Here is a 16298-nt window from a genome sequence, read left to right as displayed (position 1 = left end):
CTCTCTACTGCGCAGCCCAGAGAGGGGTCTCTGCTATGTTCGTCTGGGTTCCCCGGGACAATTAGGGGGACCTCCTCCCCATTTGTGGATAAGGGTTGAACCGGTTGCTTTTGTTTTTCTTGGTTATTGCTGTTTGCTTTTAGTAAACTGTTATTTTTTCACTTCTATATCTTTGCATTTGTTTCTCTTTATTGGTAGAGGGGAGAGGTTGAAAACTAAGGGGAGGTAACTTCTTTCCAAATCTCCACCCAGTAAAATTGTCTTAAACTAAGACAGCATACCATTATTTCTTGCCAGAGCCTAGGAGTTCTTAGGAATATTTATCTGTAACCTGCAGTACCCTGACCTTTAACAAGCTAGTTATTCTGACTATTCAGGAGATTCTAGATAGTGTTTTAGCATGTAATGTGTTATCCAAACCTCTGTGAACATGCAGAGAGTTTAACAATAAAATGCAATATGAGACTTTTTGTTGGAGTTCTGGATGCTGAGAATTTTAGACTTTCTGCCAGACAGGCTGACTCCCTAGAGAGCACTGCATTTGACCTGAGGCCGTGGAACAGGCTTCCAAAATTGATCGATAGCACTGGGATTACGGGTGTGTAGTTGGTTAGAAGTGTGTAATATCACAGGGTAGAAAACTTAGAGTTTGGGGTTTTAGAATATAGTAATAAATATGAGGCAAGATGGAGGTTTTAGGGCAGAGGCAGGTTGTTCTTCTTTACCTTCTTCTTCATGGGTTTGCATGGTATTTTGTAATTGGACAGAAAAGTCCCCAGTGCGGACTTCAAGGGATTGGTTATTGGGTTAAAAGTGAAAATAATTTAGGTGTCATTTCTTAATTGGATATTTTAGCTTTAAAAGACCTTGTAACAAGAGATAGTTAGCCATTTTGTGCCTTGCTAATGAAAGACTGAAGAACTCACTGATGTGAGACTCTAACATTGATAAGAAATAATAAACACCTGAGTCTGAACGTGAACTATCGTCTCAAGTGCCTTTAATCCCGACCTCGACAGAGGTAGAAAAGGAAGCCAAGAACCAGCATATAGTGGTGCCCCATGTGAGGATCAAACTCATGACCTTCAGTCTCCTAAACTTTTGTGTCTTTAGTGTCTCATACACAGAGCATCAAAATTTTCCAGATAACACAGACTGAGACAGCTGAAACTTTGGAAAGGCAGAGGGAAACAAGAAAAAAACAGAACTGAACAATCAAGGGAGCAAATGCAATCTGAGGAAGGAGGATAAATTATACAGCTAAACATAATTTAATTTGCCATTTAGATTTATTAAGCAAGTTACTGGAATTCAACATGCTGTGGGGTTTGGCCTCCAAGATCAGGTTTTACAGTACCTAAGCTATTAGACTGAGGACCCCTCCCCCCCATAAAAGGCAGCACTTCTAGTAACACATAACTTTTAATTTTCACTGTCAAGCCAACAAACACAACTATCCTTCGACAGAGGAAAAGGAAACAATTACAAAACCACCACAATTTACTTCATTTTTGCAGTGCACTGCAGGCAGATAAAGAAAAAACCAAGGGAATGGAAGACAAAAACCTCAGGGACAGCTAGTCTCTCTAGCTGCCTGTGAGCCAAACATGTTGCTTAAATGCAATGAAGTAATTCTCTCTCCCTTCCAGATCTCTGCATTCTCTTGCCACTTAAGGTTATCAGAAGCTGAAGTCCAAAACTATCTTCACTACAAATATTAGTATATGCAATAAGCTGATAGGTGATGTAATTGTGGAAGCATGCTTAATGCTTCATTTTGTCGCTTTGGTTGCCTACTATAATATTCAGGAGTTAGGATTGCTGATTAACATGAAACCAAATCCCTGACTAAGTATGTTGCTGACTAATTTTATGATTCAAGGTTAGTTGTTGATTTTACTCATTTCAAACTATGTTACAAGTGTAGTGGTAGTAGATCTTTTTGATTCAGGTCTCATGTCTACAGCTCTACCTTTTGTAATAAGGAAAAGTTACCTTTCTATGCCTTTTTGACTTTTATCATAACCTATCTTATAGAACAGCTTGGGTTTGCAGGGACCTTAAAGATCATCTTGTTCCAATAGACCTGGTTGCTCAAAGCCGCATCCAACCTGGCCATGAACATGTTCAGGGATGGGGCATCTACAACTTCTCTGGGCAACCTGTGGCAGTGCCTCATCACCCTCACAGTAAAGAACTTCTTCCTGGCATCTAATCTAAACCTACTCTCTTTCAGTTTGAAGCCATTCTCCCTTGTCCTGTTACTATCTGCCTGTATAAAAAGTCCCTCCCTCCTTTTTATAAGCCCCCTTTAATTACTGGAAGGCTGCAGTGAGGTCTCCCCAAAACCTTCTTTTTAGGATGAACACTGTTGGCTCATGTTCAGCTTTTCATTCGCCAGAACTTCCAAGTCTTTCTCCACCGGGCCACTCTCAATGAGTTCTTCTCCCAGTCTGTACTCATATCTGGGATTGCCCCGACCCAGGTGCAGGACCTCACACTTGGCCTTGTTGATCTTCATGAGGTTCTCATGGATCCACTTCTTTTGAGCTTGTCCATGTCTACCTGGATGGCATCCTGTCCTTCTGTTCTGTCAACTGCCCTGCACGGCTTTGTGTCATCTGCAAACTTGCTGAGGGTGCACTTGGTCTCACCGTCTATGTCATTGATAAAGATATTAAAGAGCACCGTTCCCAAGACAGAGCCCTGAGGGACACCACTAGTCACCAGCCTCCACCTGGACATAGAGCTTGTTAGCCAATACTTTTGAGTCTACATTGTGGGCTGGTTGGCAGAGTTAAGGCAACTATACAATAAAAGCATGGGAGTTCCCCGACACGTGGACTGGTGTCCTTTGTTCAGCCTGATGAGAATTTATGATGAACATCATGCCCCTACCGAGTGGGTTGTGACAATGTCATCAGGCCTTGTTGTATTGCACTAAATAGGTTATTTAGCTGGTGATGGGAGAAATGTTACTGGGTCACATGGATGGTGTATTCCCCCTTCCTATCACATGGTCTCTTCCCCAGGTATCCCTTTCCATACCCTCCTGTTTCTGTGGTCAGTCCCACGGGTGGCCCCTCCCCATTGGCATCCCATTGGCCACGGTCCTCTTTCCCCACCCCCTTTCCCCTGGGCACAAAACTCCACTGCAAGGGGGCCGCGCCCTCTTTTCTACCTGGGTGGTTGCATCCCAGAGGTGTCCTGTCTCAAGCTAATAAACTGGATGCTCATCCCCACATGGAAAAGAGCGCTTCTCGTCTTTTGTCCTTTTGTCTATGCAAGTCCGTGGGGCTTGGGTTCGAGCTAGCCGGATTTGGACCCATATAAAGCCCAGAGAACTAACAGAATATTGCAAGGCCTCAGCCTTGTGCCTATTCAGCTTCATCAAGTGGCTACAAAGCTGGTCCTCACTTATAGTAGGATGGACTTCACTCCCTCTACACTCACCCAGAGGATCAGGTGTTTATGTGAACTCAAACAGATGCACATAAAGATAAAAAGGGTGTTTGCCCTTTGCTGGTAGAAAAGTTGAAATAGAATAATTCACCATAGTTGTTGATGTTATTACTAATGGTTAAAAATTGTCTTCTGAATCAGATTAAGATTAAATTCAGCAATATACTGGATTATTACATCATATCGTTGTCACCTGCCTAAGGCTATGTTATCACAGTGCCCTTAAATAGCAAAAAAGAGGCAAGATTACATATAAATTAAGTTTCGGTGCTGCCCAAGATACTCAAATTAAGAGACTTGCTTGTATTTGAAGTAGTTCTCTGTATCACAATAAGAAAGGCACAAACAGAACAGAGTTCATTTCTAGAATCTAGCTTCTGTTATGATAACAAAGATCTATAAACTAAAAACTGAGACTTGAACTTGTACCACTGTCAATATCCCAGCTCTCATCAAAATAAATTTTAAATACTTCAGTCAGGGCCCTTACACAGAGGTCTATTGATTTCCTTTATATTTTAAATGGTTAAAAAGAAATTTAAAGCATCTAAAAAGAATGTCTTTTGTCTTGTCCCCTGCAAGAACATCCTCATCCCTTTCTGCAAATCTCCCCTGCTCTGTCACTTAGCAGCAGCTGGGTACTATACCAGAATTGTCCACTTTTTAAATAATTTTTTTTTTGAAAAACCATCCATACCCTCTTCAGACAAATGGGAAGGAAAAGAACCATTTAACTAGCATCATACTTCCAGCAGGTGGACCACTCTATGATTTGGTTATTTGTAACAGTTGAGAAAGGGTTTAAATAGTTCATTCACAATACCAAGGTAGATTAGACTATGTAGAAAGGATTACTATTCCCTACATACAGTTTTTCCTGTTTACTTAGCCAAACAGGCGGCTTCCTTCTCTGATAAGGAGTAAGACAAATATGAGGAGCTGCAAACATTATCAATCATTTCCATAGAAATTTTCCTTCTCTGCAATCTGAATCTCAGGTTGAGAGTTGTGACCAAATGCCCATAAGATTGCTCACCTTTTCAGTGCCAATTCCCATGTATGCTGTGACTTGTTTTTATTTCATCTTTTGGTTACACAAAAAAAAGTAAAATACAGGCCATCTACCACTTCAGAAGAGGCACCAAAACCTATTATTGTCTCATCCTTGAAACGTGTCTGCTTGTCTGTTTGCAGCAATAATTCGTCAATTTGAATACAAAGTAACAGATTAATATCCCTTTTTATGAATTTACCTCCAAGAGCTCTGAAATGTTGCTTTATTAAAAGCACATCTTGGCACATCCTGCTGGTTTTGGTTGTTAGAACACTCTACCCCCTCCTCGATCCCATCTGGTCTCTCATGGACTCTTGAGCTGAAATGAGCTATTTATTATGTATGAAGGAGCTATGTATGAATTTTGTAAAGCAGAGCATCATTGCATTGCCTGACAGCTTAAAGGAATGCATAGGTTGCTACCTGATATGAATTCCTGGTCAGAGTATAGACTGCAGATGCTGAGAAGACTGTACCAAGAAAGCACTGCAGAAGAAAAGAACAACATATTTCCCTCCCACCATTACACATGTATGCACATACACACACAGTTTGAATGCAATCAGAACAACAAAAAGATTGTCAGTCTTTCCCATTTTGAACCTGATTATAACATTCTGTAAAGCAACAAGAAGGATATTTTTTTTAATTTTGTGCTGTTATGGGTATATATGTAAATGGTTTAACCTCAACTGGCAACTAAGTAGTACAGAGTTGCTTGTTCACTTACCCTTTCCCCCCCCGCTCCCCTCCCAGTGAAAAAAAGAAACCTTGTGGGTTGATGTATTGGTTTGGCATGGCCTGGGTTTTGGTAGCAGGGGGGCTACAAAGATGGCTCCTGTGGGCAGCTGCTGGAAGCGTCTGACCATGTCCAGCAGAACCAATCTTGCCTCTGTGATGATAAATTTTAAGAAGAAAATCAAAACAAAGTCACAAGGTTTTTGCTTCTAGTCAGAGAGGAGGAGGAGGTGAGAATATGTGAGGGAAAACAACATGGCAACACCAAGGTCAGTGGAGAAGAAGGGGGAGGAAGTGCTCCAGGTGCCAGAGCTGAGATACCTCTGCAAGCCATGGTAAAGACCATGGTGAAGCAGGTTGTCCCCCTGCAGCCCATGGATCCATGGGTGACACAGAGATCCACAGAGGATGCAGAGATCCACTTGCAGCCCATGGGGGAGATGCCCATGATGGAGTGGGTGGATGCCTGGAGGAAGCTGTGATCCAGTGGAAGACCCAGTGGAGAGAGGGGGCCTCTGCTTCCAGGCTGGAGCAGCCTGTCCTTGGAGGACTGCATCCCATGGAAAGAGAGACCCACACAACAGCAGTTTTGGGAGGACTGTCTGCCTGTGTGGGGAGTTCACATTGCAGCAGGTGCGGTATGGCTGCTGCTCGTGAGAGTGGACCCACGGTGGAGAAGTTCATGGAGAACTGTCTCCCATGGGAGGGACCCCATGGCCTCACAGGGCAAGGATTCCTCTCCCAGAGCAGCGAAAGAAAATCTTGGTGACAAACTGACCAAAACCCCCCGTGCCATTTCCCTGTGGTGTCAGTGGGAAGGAGGGAGGGGCTAGGGGGAAAAGGTGTTTTAAGGGCTTATTTTACTTCTCATTATCCTCTTCTGATTCTGTTAGTAATAAATTCACTTTGCAACTTAGATTGAGCCTGCTTTGGCCTTGAAATATTTCTCCCAGTACTTATCTCGCTCATTAAGTGTTCGTTGTTTTTTTTTCCCTCTTTTGCCCAGCTGTGGCCACAGAGGGTGAGTAAGCGATGCTCATGGGTGTCTGGCATTGGGCCAGTGTCAAACCATGACAGTTGATATAAGAAAGGTTTCATAATTGAAACAAAATAAATTATTATAATAACTATAATAGTAATGAAAAGGAGAGAGGGAGAGGAATAAAACTCAAGAGAAACAAGTGATGCACAATACAGTTGCTCACCACCTGCTGACCAATGTCCAGCCTGTCCCCAAGCAGCGATTGGCCCCTCCCAGCCAACTCCCCCCAGTTTATATACTGGGAATGACATTGTATGGTATGGAATATCCCTTTGGCCAGTTTAGATCAGCTGTCTCAGCTGTGCTCCCTTCCAGCTTCTTGTGCAGCTCCTCCCTGGCCGAGCATGAGACACTGAAAAGCCCTTGACTCAGGGTAAGCACTGCTCAAAAACAACCAAAACATAAGTGAGTTATCAGCGTTATTATCACACTGAATCCAAAACACAGTGCTGTACCAGTTACTGAGAAGAAAATGAACTCTATCCCAGCTGAAACTAGGATATTATGCAAAGTGTCTTTTTTTAAAGCAGTAAACTATTCAAACAACACATCAATAACTCTCAAGATAGGGCAGTGCTGACACTATCAGTGAGGAGGGACTGTCAAAACTGTTGAAATCTATGAAGCATATGATGGGGAGTGGAGCTTTCTCTCAAATGAATCATGACAGATCCAGAACAACAACAAAAAAACCCTTACAAAAAATCCAGGAAAGAAACAAGAAAATTCTTTTTCTTCCACCATAGGCATATTTAACAAACACAACCTCGTTGTAGTCCTTATGACGATACATGTGAACACCAAAATGAGGAATCAGAAACAAGAGTCTCCAAACAAAGAGATTCTTTCTTTTTCATTATCTATATAAAATTAATTAAGTAGAAAAGAGAACTGTTACATTCTGGTTTTACAAATTTAATATACTTTTAAAATATTTCTGCAAGAGATAAAACTGGCCCAGAAAAGGAGATCTTATTTTCTTTTTAAAAGTAAGTATTGGGACATGCAAGACAAATGATGGACTTTGGACCTGGTTAGCATAAGAGTTTTCATAACAGGATGTCTTGGCAAGAACAAATAGCCTTGAAGATTGCAAGAAGATTAAATCAGACTGGCTTATCAGAAAAAGAAAATTACATCAAGACTTCTGCAAGCAAGAGATGTTGTAAAATGTATAAGTTTGTTTATGTGATGATTAACCCAATCATTGTAGTAATACATTACTAGCCTTCCTAAAATAGTTTATAAGCATTTCTATCCCACAATAAATTTGGATTCTTTGACCATCTCAAAGTCTTCCACGCCTCTCCAATCACCGATATTTGGTATTTTCATGTGAGGAAAACGACCGGCCTGACTGGCGGCAGTCGGTGAGCCCCTGGAACTGATTGTGACAGTGAGAGAACCGTGTTTTGGGCACACAATCACCTGTCTGCTGCGACTGACAGGTGAGCCAGGGGAACTAATCTATGGGACAGAACATGTCCAGCAAGAGAGACATCTATGAAACCATGCTCGCCCTTCTGGGCAAGCATGGCTCCCCCATCCCAAAGCACAACATGAAGTCACTTTTACGATGGGTGTCATGCATGCTCCTCGATGCTACCCCTTCTATATTTACTCTCCGCTTCTGGGACAAGGTCGGCGTAAAGCTATACAACCTGGTTATGCTGCCTAGCCACGAGCCAGAGCTCTGAATGCTTCCTGCTTGGAAGGCAGTCATGGACGTGATTAAAAAAGAAGGGAGGGAGTGGGAAAGCCTGCGAGGCTCTCACTGAGACAGCCTAAGAAACTGTGCCTGATCGAAACCTGCCCAGGTCCCACTCCCTGTCCCCCATCTGCATGCCCTCCCTGACGAGCGCCAGGGATAGAGCCTGGTCGCCACCTCCAGTCCCACCGCCATACCACCAGCGATCCCAGAGCCGCCGGACACTTATTGCTTATGCGGCAGACACTGACTCTAGCAGTGAAGGGGAACTGGACCCTTTCGACCCCGGTCCCAAAAAAGATCTGGACTTATTCCCTTCAGATACGCATAATAATTGGTTACGGATAAAAAAGAAAGCCCTTAAGGACAGAGACTTTGATACTGCAGCAGAAATCTTTTTGGCCCCCGTGCGAGTCGGCCTGAGGGGCGGAAATCCACAATAGGAGTCCTTAGGTCACTCAGAAATTAAGGAACTGCACCGTACTGCAGCGGAATATGGACTGGGGTCCCCTTATTTTATTAATTTATTAAGAGCAACTTTTACTACTCACCTCATGACTCCTCATGATGTTAAGTTTTTGGCAAATCTGTTGCTCACACTGACACAATATGCAATATTCAGGGGGAAATGGAAAAAGGACTGGAGAATTTAATTATAATGTATGCAGGGCATACAAACCAAGCCCTTGCTGCCTTAATTATTGACCACCTTGCAGGGGAGGGGGTGCATACTGATCCTAATGGCCAAGCCGCCTTACGGAGAGAAGCTCTAGAAGTTATTACAGAGGCAGCTCGCCTGGCATTCCTTAAGGTTCCTGATACCAAAACCCGGCAACAGTCCTTCATAAATATCAAACAAGGTCCACAAGAGCCCTATATGCAGTTTGTGGACAGATTAAAGCAAGCACTGTAGAGACAAATAGATAGTGATTGAGAGGTGAGGGTTAGAAATTAACTCAGAATAGAAATTAAGTTCGGATTTAGGATAAGTGTTTTAGATTAATTGTGCTGCTTTAACTTGCTCAGTCTGTAACTTGCTGTGCTCGCAAAGGCCTGTGGAGATGAACAGAGGAATGCAAGGCCCTGATAAGGACAGTCTTCTACCCCAAACAAGGTGAAAGGAATGTGAACTTCCAAGCTGGAGGGAGATAAGAGGAGCTCCTCAGACCTCGAAATCAGCGCAGACCAGTATTGAGGTTGGGCTCCAGCCAAGAGACCAAGTGGGCATGCGTAGAAGGATGGGGTAAAAAGTTCATCCCTGAGGAAGTCATTATTTTATCACCTGTGACCACCAGACGACCACCAGAGAGCTCTGACCACCAGAGAGCGCTGCGCAAGCACTGAAGGACCGATAAACTAATTTTAATTTGAAGCGGAGCTGGATGGGGCTAGGAAACGAATACGCATGGACCTATTGCGAAACTTAATGCATGTGCAACATTTTAGAGGATAAAAGAGGGTTTGAATTCTCAAGCGGTGCGTGTGCCTTTGTGGAGAAATCCCGCATTTGCCCAGCGCTGAATAAATACATGCTTACTTGACTACTTTTACAAGTTGTGGAGTTTTTCCACAAATCATTTGGGTGAGCCAGGCAGGAGATTCTCTGTCTTGCCACAGGAGCGGCAAAGAAGCAGATCTCTTGGGTGTGCCCCAGGACCTTCCCTGGAGGAGCTCCACGTCTTGGCTCACTCACTGCGGGGACAGACAACAGCCTGCTGGTATTGTGGATAAAATGGTATGTATCAAGCTTAAAGGGGGGCCTTGGCCAAAAGGCTGCTAGTAAGCTGCTCAGAGACATCTAAGCGCACAGCTCAGACCCTGTGTGAGTAAAACTTTGGGGTTTGCAAGCAGCCACCGGCCAAGTGCGGACGGGGGTTGAAGGGTCTGCTAGCCGATAGGGTGTCTGGCGAAGGAATTTGCTGATTGCTTGTGTGACCCCTAGCAACTCTGGGGGTGGGTCGAGTGAATCTGGGCCTTATTGCTGCTATGTACTGCTATGTGGTGTCCAGACATTGTGGTTATGTTAGTGGGTTTTAAAATTGTGTGAGTGAGTGGCTTTGCAGGTTTGGTTGTATGAAAGAGTGAGTGAGTGAGACGTACCCATGGTACAGGGTGAGTGTGGGGCTCTACCTACATTTCCGTCCTCGGGTGACTGAGGCAGCCGGGAAAAAGCGAAGCAAGTGGAAGTGTAGGTGAGAACACGTACTGTGTTTAAATGTGGTGATTTGTGCAGGTTGTGCATGTTTTAACTGTGGCTAGATGAGCCGAAAGGATTCCTCTGCCTCAGTGGTTTGGGCTTGATCCCTGGGAGTTTGTGAATCCAGTAAATCATTGGATTGATAGAGGAGACAAATGGGTTTATTTAGAAGGAATATATTAGACTTCAGCCAGTCATTTAGTATCTTTAGATTGGGAGCAGCCCACAGTAGAGGATTTAGAAATTCAAGAAGGGATAAATGGAATAGCCTGCCTTTGTGGGCGATTCCCGGGAGCTTTTGGTACATCGAGAGTCTGGCGCCCTGCGTGGGTACTCTTGCAGTGTGGAGTTTATGAGAGATGTTGGTATTGCTGTTCTAGTAAATGGCAGGGGATATGCCCCAAGTGTGGATTGAGGTTTCCTAATCAAGCTGATATTGAACCTAAGATCCTAAAGTTTGTGTGTGGAAAATCACATCTGGTAACCATAACCTGGGGTTGTGTGTGGGAGGAAAATTGGGAAAGGACTGTGAGGCTGTGTGAAGAAAGGTTTGGGTGGAAGCAAGATAGAACAAGGAGAAGGAGATAATGGGAACTAACCAGAGCAAAGAGGTTCCCAGAGCTAGCCCTTTAGGGTGTATCTTGACACATTGGAAAGAAATTGCTGGCAGAGGAGGTGCAGAGAACAAAAAAAATTTATTGAAATATTGCCAACAATGGTGGCCTTGCTATAAGTTGGAGGATGGAACGAGGTGGCCACCTGCTGGAACTTTAGATTATAACACCTTATTACAGCTAATGCTGTTTTTTAAGATGGAAAAGCAAATAGGATGAGGTTTCCTACACAGATATGTTTTTCTCCTTGCAAAATCACCCAGAATGGCAGAGGGATTGTGGACTCAGAGCTCCCTCTGATCCACTGGTGTTAGCCCTTGAAAAGGAAAATAAAGCAAAGAGAGGGCTAATTAAGTGATGTTGCTCAGCATGCAGTATAGAACAGCAATGCACAAAATCAGAAAAGGTCTATCATGCTGCAGCTCAAGAACAAGAAGCAATAGATTTGTTGAGAGCTCCTCCTAGGAGACGGGAGGAGGACGATGAGATGGACTTTCCTAAAAGAGAAGAGGATGCAGGCGCAGAAAGTACATCCACTCAAACCCATTCCCCTCCTGGCAGTCCGGTTTCGTCCAGAACCAAGAGGCAAAAAGAGTTGCAGGCCCCTCTGTGAAAGGCAGTGGGACTGGAAGGAGGTAAATAATGATTAAAGTACCATTCTCCACTAATTATCTAGAGGCATGGGAAAAGATTGTTAAAAATTATCACAGCAATCCGATATTTACTGCCAAACATTTACGATGACTTATCAAGCAACATAACCCCGACTGAGGAGATATCCAGTTACTACAGGATGCTTTCACTGAAACGGAAAAGCAGTTGATCTTAAAAACGGGAGGGACTTTGGCAGAAGATCTCTGTAAAAGCCAGCGACAGGATGGAAGAGAATTTTTCCTTTTCCACGACCCAAAATGGGATCCAAATATATAAGCAGAATTAAAGAAGCTAGCAGATTATCAAGACTGGATAGCAACAGCACTGGAAAGAGCTCTTCCAAAGACCATAAATTAGTCTGCCCTATATTCTATTAAACAGGGGCCTTCTGAGACCCCATCCGAGTTTCTAGAGCATCTAAGGGTTGCTGTGCGTCACCATACATCATTAGACCCAGGGTCTGAGATAGGAAAAAATCAGCTAGTTAATTCATTTTTGGGACAGTCTGCTGGAGATATTAGGCATAAACATCAGAAAATTTTGGGGCTGGAAGGGAGGAACCTTGAGGTCTTGTTAGAAGAGGCATGGAAAGTATTCAGTAATTGGGAAGAAGGATACAAACAAGGAATGAAAAAACTAGTGGCAGTGGTGCAGGAGGAAAAGCAAGAGAAACACAAGCAGGGACCACCCAGGACAAGTTCTACCTCGGTTGGGCAGAGACCAGTGTGCAATTTGTAGAAGAACGGGTCACTGGAAAAACCAATGACCAGAGAAGAGACAAGGCAACCGTCAGGAGATGGGGGTGGTAGTTGCGCATGTGAAAGACGACTGAGGAGGACCAGGGGATTCCACCCCAGCAGATCCACTGGTTATAACAGTGAGGCTGGGGGAAGAGGGGAAGAAGGTGCAATTTTTAGTTGATGCAGGAGCCACATATTCAGTTTTAAATAAAGCTTTAGTACCTGTGGGGAATGATTATGTTGTAGTGCGGGGAGCAACTGGCCAATCTGAGAAGGTGTATATTTGCAAACCTTTAAAGTATAAGCTTGGAAAACAATGGGGTATTCACAATTTTTTACATATGCCCAATTCGACAAAGGCACATTTAGGGAGGGACCTATTGGAGCAGTTACAAGTGACCATTACATTTAGGAATGGGAAGGTTACTCTGGAGGTAAATGATCAAAAGTACATAGAAGGTATTAAGTTTAATATTAACGACCATTGAACCTAAGGAGGAAATTAGTGAAGAAATATTAAGTCAAGTGTTTCCAGGAGTATGGGCCTCCAATGTACCAGAAAGGACGAAAAATGCCCCTCCCACAGTAATAAAATTAAGGAAAGGAAACAGCCAGTTAGAATCAAACAGTATCCCATGAGAAAGGAAGACAAGGAAGTAATCAGCCCAATAATTGAGAAATTTTTGCAGTTAAAATTGCAAAAGGAATGCCAATCTGATTTCAATACTGTCATTTTACCTGTTCGAAAGCTTGATGGGTCATATCGAGTAGTACAGGATTTGAGGGCTGTCAATAAGATAACAGAGGATTTATATCCTGTGGTGGCAAATCCATATACTTTACTAACCTGCTTAACACTCGAGCTAACTTGGTTTACCATTTTAGATCTGAAAAATGCCTTCTTTTTCCTCCCTATCCATGAAACCAGCCAGAAAATTTTTGCATTTGAATGGGAAAGCCCTAAAAGTGGGCACAAAACTCAGCTCACATGGATGGTGTTGCCTCAAGGTTTTAAAAACTCTCCCACCCTGTTTCGAGAATAACTTGCAAAAGACCTAGAGTTCTGGGAAACTCCACTGGAAGAAGGAAGGCTATTGCAGTATATGGATGATCTCCTAATACCCACTCAGACGAGACATGCGTATGTGGCCTGAACCGTAAGCCTCTTAAATTTCCTAGGACTCCAGGGGTACAGAGTATCAAAGAAAAAGGCACAGGTAGTGAAGCAGAAAGTAATCTACCTGGGTTACGAGGTTAGTGCTGGACAATGAACTTTAGGGCAAGATCGCAAGGAAGCAATATGCCAAACCCCAAAACCTCAGACAATAAAAGAACTTTGAACCTTTTTGGGAATGACAGGGTGGTGTCGCAGACATCTCTTTGTGAAAAAATCTTTCTTTAGGATTTTTTCCTTCTGAGAAGCTGTGGCCTCAGAAACAAATGTAAACAATAGGTTATCTGCTGCTGTGGAATGCAACAGGTCTGTCTGGATTGGCCCAGCTTGGATGTTTAGAAATAATGGCCAATCCAGAACTGAGGTCTCTCAGAGAGAGTCCGAGAGAGTGGCTTTGTTATCATTCCTTCTATTCTATTCTTAGCTTAGCAAGCTTCAGAAAATCTCTCCTTCTTTTTCTTTGTAGTATAGTTATAATGTAATATATATATATAATAAAATAATAAATCAAGCCTTCTGAACATGGAGTCAACATTCTCGTCTCTTCCCTCAATCAAGAACCCTTGTGACCACCATCACAGGGTGGTGTTGATTATGGATTTACAACTATGGACTGCTTGTAAAGCCTCTATACGTTCTTATTGCTAATGGAAATAGAGCTCTCCAGTGGACAAAGGAGACCACGTGGGCCTTTCAACAGGTAAAGAGTGCTCTTATGATGGTTCCAGCATTGGGACTTCCAGATGTGAGTAAACCATTCTTTCTGTTTTCCCATGAGAAACAGGGCATTGCCTCGGGGATATTAGCCCAGGACCTGGGCCCGTATTGGAGGGCAGTTGCCTACTTTTCCAAGCAGCAAGATGCAATGGCAGAGGGGAGGCCAGGCTGTCTCAGAGCTGTGGCAGCAGTTGTGCTAAATATCCAGGAGCCATGCAAATTTACCCTGGGCCAGAATATGACCATACTAGTGTCTCACACAGTGTCCGCAGAACTGGAAGTGAAGAGCGGGCACTGGCTTTCACCACAAAGGTTCCTGAAGTACCAGGGCATCATGGTAGAACAAGATGATGTAGAAATAGTGGTGACTTATATTGTCAATCCAGCTTCTTTCCTCAGTGGAAATCAAGGAGAAGCAGTACACCACAACTGCTTGGAGACTATCGAAGCTACTTACTCCAGCCACCCTGATCTGAAGGACATTCCTTTGGACAATGCAGAGACCTGGTTCACTGATGGAAGCAACTACGTCATCAGTGGAGAACCACATGCTGGGTATGCAGTCACTACCTGCAGAGAGGTAATAGAATCTGGACCCTTGCCAACAGGTAGCTCTGCACAAAAGGCCGAGAAAATTGCCTTGACCCGTGCCTTAGAAATGGCAAAAGGAAAAAGAATAAACATCTACAAAAACTTGAGATATGCGTTTGGGGTTGTGCATGCACATGGAACCATTTGGAAAGAGAGGAGACTGCTGACCTCACAAGAAAAAAACATTAAACATGCACAAGAGATAATCAGGCTATTGGAAGCAGTTAAGCTGTCTGAGAAGATAGCAATTATGCACATTAAGGCACACCAGAAAGTGAGCTCAGAATTGGAGGAGGGAAACGAGCTGGTGGACAGAGAGGCAAAGGAAGCAGCAAAAGGTGAGATTTCCACCTAAAGGAGCCCTAATTCCAGGTGGACAAATTTCCCATGAATGTAAACCAGAGTATCATAGAAAAGATAGAAAGTTAATCCAAGATCAGGAAGGGACATATGACTGTCTTAGTTTACAAGACAGGTGTCTGTTAGGGAAGGCAAAAAAAGCCTCCCTTGGAATGGAGAATGTAAACACCCTACCTCTGAATCATTAGAATCTTGAAATTAAGGGGCTCTTAGGCAAAGATATGGGAATAGGAATAACAGTTCTTTACTAGTATGTATAATAAATCAAACTGCCTTAGGTTGAAAATGAGGGTGTGTATTCTATTCCTATCTGTTAAAGGTGGGGCAATTATCTTCTGTTAATTGGGCAGTTTTCTTTATCTCTTCCACAACCAATCTTCTCTCCGGGGAGATATCTTCTATTAATGAACCATTGAGTCTCACTGCATGACTGATTAAATTACATCATCCCATTGTGGGAAGCTCTGCCAAGAGGGAGGAGACAAGCATTCCTAGCTGGATATAATCAGAGATTTGGAAGACCATAGCCAGCCTTCTCCACTGGATTCCCAGAGGAGCAACCTTTTCCCACTGGATTCCCAGAGGAGCAGCTGCCTTCTCCACTGGATTCCCAGAGGAAGACCAGGCCCATCTACACCACCATCGGACCTCCAGAGGAAAACTACACCCTTCTATAAGATCACTGCTTCAACAGAACCACACCTGTCATTCCAAGAGGACTGCAGCCACCATCTAATAGGACTGCTAATCAACACCCTGACCCACAGGGTGTCACGTTGTATTCTGACTCTGTAAGTGGGGGTTTTTTTGTTTGTACTATTATATTTGTATTTTTAGTTTTCCTAGTAAAGAACTGTTATTCCTATTTGTATATCTTTACCTGAGAGTCTTTTAATTTCAAAATTATAATAATCTGGAGGGAGGGGGTTTACATTTTCCATTTCAGGGGGGCTCCTACCTTCCTTAAGCAGACACCTGTCTTTTCAAACCAAAACACAAACAAACAACTGCAACTACGGCATTAACAACAAAGAGAACCTGGAGCCCAGTAACAACCTTTCCACTGTGGCACTTTCCCCTTTGGTGTAGTTACAGTCACAGCCGACAGGGTCGCTGGCACGCTCACGGTGGACAGGGCAGGTGCAATGATGTCTATGCGACTGTAGGGGGCGCTCCAGAGCGGGCTGCGGGAGCACGTGGCAATGGCGGCTTGGCTGAGACAGGAAGAGATGGAGGAGAGGCTTTGC

General features: G+C 43.6%; 1 pseudogene; it reads left to right on the top strand.

Annotated features, from left to right (window-relative positions):
- The first annotated feature begins 10106 nt into the window (after positions 1-10106).
- LOC115949022 lies at positions 10107-15029 on the top strand (annotated as a pseudogene).
- The last annotated feature ends 1269 nt before the right edge of the window (positions 15030-16298 follow it).

This window comes from Geospiza fortis, unplaced genomic scaffold (assembly GCF_000277835.1).
Source record: "Geospiza fortis unplaced genomic scaffold, GeoFor_1.0 scaffold306, whole genome shotgun sequence".
NCBI lineage: Eukaryota > Metazoa > Chordata > Aves > Passeriformes > Thraupidae > Geospiza > Geospiza fortis.
The sequence above is the reverse complement of the archived record's forward strand: the minus strand, read 5'-3'. Positions and strand labels throughout refer to the sequence as shown.